The 4,133-nt window shown below is 35.2% G+C and overlaps 1 protein-coding gene across 2 annotated transcripts in view; it reads right to left on the minus strand.

The window, feature by feature from the left end:
- The window catches only part of Alkbh8 (alkB homolog 8, tRNA methyltransferase), a 65,193-nt gene that overhangs the window by 10,067 nt on the left and 50,993 nt on the right, over window positions 1-4,133 (minus strand). The window lies entirely within an intron of this gene.

The following is a 4,133-nucleotide window of genomic DNA, read 5'->3' on the forward strand; positions in this document are numbered from 1 at the left end:
CTACAGAGCTAGTTCCAGGACAGGCTCCAAAGCCGCAGAGAAACCCTGTCTCGAAAATCAAAAAAAAAAAAAAAAAGAAAGAAAAGATCCATGTCTGAATGATCACATTTATGTATTTCCATATATATCTGTATAATTCAGCTAATAAACACAAACTCAAAATAGAAACACCATTCAAATAATATACAGAATTTTATATTGGTTACATTTCCTTACACTTAAATATAGTTCAAAAATAATCCGAGGACTGAAGTAGGCCCAGTTGTTACCAACAACTGAATCTGACTAAAAGTCAACAGAAAGACATCCAATCTGACTATAAAACAAAGCTTTAAACATAGGGCTCAATTATTATTCAGAAGAAAGTTGCTAAGAACAATAAAGAAAATAATCCAAATAAAAGGAAATGTCTTTCTCCTCTTGCTAGATGCTTTTGACAGTTTGGACACAGCATACCTTTTCAATAACAAGAAAGCACAGGCAATATGCCATATAAATCCCAATGCTGGAGAAGTCACCCATGCCTGGCTCAAGACTTTCATCTTTCATTTGTTTTGCTGGAGCCTTCCACAGCCCATAGTTAAATCATGTCTTTTTTTCCCCTCCTCCTTTTATAAATACCAAGAATAGTGTCAAGTACTTGAAATTCTTCATAATAATGCTACACAATGTCCACAACAGAGTAGAAAGACGGCCTATAAGCAAAAGCAGGAACTCAAGAACTCTTGCAAAGCTACATATTTCATTGTCTTGGATGGAGATCAAGAACATAAAAATTTACATTAGGCTTAAAAATATTTTCTAACTCTTTCTTGTGTGTGTATTGTGTGTACACATGTGTGGCAGAAGGGCCATTTGTTGGTTCCCAGCCGCCCAGCTAGCTTAGACTCGAAAAAAAATCACACAGAAACTATTATTTACATCACTGTTTGGCCCATTAGCTCTAGCTTCTTATTGGCAAACTCTTACACATGAATTTAACCCATTTCTATTAATCTGCGTATCACCACGTGGCTGTGGTTTACCAGCTAAAGTTCCCAGCATCTATCTCCGGTGGCTCCATAGCTTCTCTCACTCTTTCCTTCTTCCTCCCAGCATTCTGTTTAGTTTTCCTCGTCTTGCCAAGTTCTGTCCTGCTACAGGCGCAAAGCAGTTTCTTTATTCATTAATGGTTATCAGAGCATACAGAAGGAAATCCCACATCACACATGTGTTCATGTTCATGTGCAGGCATGTAGGCATGCATGTGTTAGTCTTTGCATTCCACCTTGCTTAATTCAGTGTTTCTGGTTTACAGCCCAGTATAGCAGGCTAGCTTACCCACAACCTTCCAAGAATATTCCTGTCTCTATCTCCCATCTCACTGGAGGAGAGTGTGAACTATAGACACCTGATACCATATCTGGATTTTATGTTTATTCTGAGAATTTCCACTCAAGTCCACTTGTTTGTGTGATAAGCACTTTACTGACTGCCATATCCCCAACTGAAACTTCTTTATTTTTAAAATTTTCAAGAAAAATAAGACAAATCAAAACCCTAAATATGTGACTATGGATGTATAAGTAAAACAAAATAAATCATTAAAATTAAGTTCCATTTTCTACTACTAAAACCATAACTTAAGGAACTGATGCTTACTTTACCAGGTGAGAAAGGAAAAAACAAAGAAACAAAAGCACGCATACCCTTCAGCGTGTCAGAGTGGAAAGTGGACAGCAAAGAGTAGACTTCCAACCTCTTCTAAAATCCAAATGTCTCACAGCTGAAGCACGATTAATAAAAACTCAGAGATAGAAATTGGGGTTCAACCTAAAGGTCAGAAAAGCAAAAGAGCCAGCCACTAGCTCTTATCTCTACCTCAGTCAGAAATGGTGATCCTGCCTCCAGGAGTCTCAGAATTAGACTGAGATGAAGATGTCTCCTCTCATGTTATCCTCTCTAGTTCTAGGATTAAGGGCGTGCATCACTACCACCTGGTTTCTATGGCAGACTAATGTGGCTACGGGCATTAAAGGTGTGTGCCATTGCTGCCTGATCTGCAAGGCTGGCCAATGTGGCTGTTTTCCTTTTCTGATCCTCAGGCAAGTTTCAGTTAATAAACTACAAATGAAATGCCACTACAACAGTGATGGCAGTGTGATAAAAACTCTCCTTATGTAATGTTGCTGACAGTGCACACTGGCAAGTCATTTAAAAAACAATTAGTAACATTATCTTTAACTATGATCATAACAATGTCCACAATTTTTAGCTTAATAACCACTCTTTTCAAAGGCATTTTTAGAAATAACATAAATTATAGAAAAAGCTAACCAGACTAAGACCCACTGACCTATTTATGTGGAATTCACCTAGGCACATTCTTTATAACATATTTTGAGTTAGTTATATTTCTATAGTAGAGATGATGGAATTTTCTGGCAAAGAAAGTATAGAATATAGTATAGAATAGTGAGGCCAGAATAGACCACAGATTTAAAAACCTGATCTTCTGATCTCCTAAATCTACATTTTCTCTTCTGTAACAATATCTTTCAACACACATGTCTGCATATAGTAAAAACTTTTTGTGTGTTTCTTATTATAGTATACATACTCAACAAGAAATCTACCATCCTAACAAAACTAAGTACACAATAGGTTATTTGGATGTGTGCCTGCATGCACATGCTGTTGGAGGTGGAACCTAGAACCCAAAACTCAACTGTGCCACTGAGCTAAGATTCCAGTCTATCAGTTATTGAAAACAGCACTAAACTAAAATAACCATATATACAGAAATGCCATCTATTATAAATATTCTAAACTCCAGAAACTTAGAGACAATTAGTGTAACAGTGAGGATAAGTGATACGTATTATCAAATTCCATAAACTATAGTATAAAATATTTATGGGAAAAATAATTAGAAAATATACACATTATAAACTGGTTTATTAGGGTAATATAAATGCAGGTAGATAAATATCTTTCAACAATATTCTGAATAGGGCTTTGTTTTTCTTAAAAATACACACCATTTGGGCTACAGAGATGGCTCAGCAATTAAGAGCCCTTGCTACTCTTGCAGAGGACATGGGTTTGTTCCCCAGTACCCATACATGGTAGCTAGTTATCTGTTACAAAACTCCAATTCCTGGGGATCCAATTCCCATTACTGGTATTTAATAACAACAGTTTTGCACATAGTGCATGTACATACACATAGACAAAACTCAAACAAGAATATATATATGTATATACTTATACACAAAAAATTTTTAAAACTATGAAGAAAACATTACAGCTAGAGAGATAATTAACACACTGCTCTTAAAGAGGATTTGAGTTCAGTTCCCAGCACCCTCATCGGATGGCTCACAACCACCTCTAACTCTAGCTAGCTCCAGGGGACCCAATGACCTCTTTTAGCCTACATAAGCATTGCACTCACATACCTAAATCCATGTTCAGATACATAAATTACAACTTTTAAATACTATTTATAAAAGATTCAATTGTAAAGAAATTAAAACGGCAATACACAAAGTACAGAGAAATACAGTTTAAAAGCAAGAAAAGGAGATACTAAAGACTACATTTGAGTTCCAACTTCAGTATAGTATAATTTGAGGTTGGATATTATGATATCCAGCTGTGTTTATCAAAAAATTGGACTGTAATTTTTTGTTTTTGTGTCTTCATATGGTTTTGGATCAGTGTAATACTGACTTACTGAACACATTTGGTAGTGTTCCTTCACTCTCTATTTTGTGGAACAAGTTATGAAGAATTTGTATGAGGTCTTCATTGAAAGTTTGATAGAATTCAACAATGAATGTCTCTGGTCCTGGGTGTTTCTTTCACAGAATGCTTTTGATTATAACTCTGAGCTCATTGACTATAGTGGGTCTGCAATATCTTCTGGCTTTAATTTGGTATGCATTTAGAAATTTTATTTTTTCAAGATTTTCCAGCTCTTTAGACTAACAATTTTCATAGTAATTTCTAATTAATATTCTGTATTTTATTGGAATATTTGGTGAATCACACTAATCACAAAATAGATTTGTGTCTTTTCCCTCTTTCTTTTTTGTCAGAAAGCAGAGTCTATTCTGAAACCTTTTTGAATAAGTTTTTTTTTTTTTTTT

The sequence above is a fragment of the Microtus ochrogaster genome, chromosome 5, assembly GCF_000317375.1.
Source record: "Microtus ochrogaster isolate Prairie Vole_2 chromosome 5, MicOch1.0, whole genome shotgun sequence".
Taxonomy (NCBI): Eukaryota; Metazoa; Chordata; class Mammalia; order Rodentia; family Cricetidae; genus Microtus; species Microtus ochrogaster.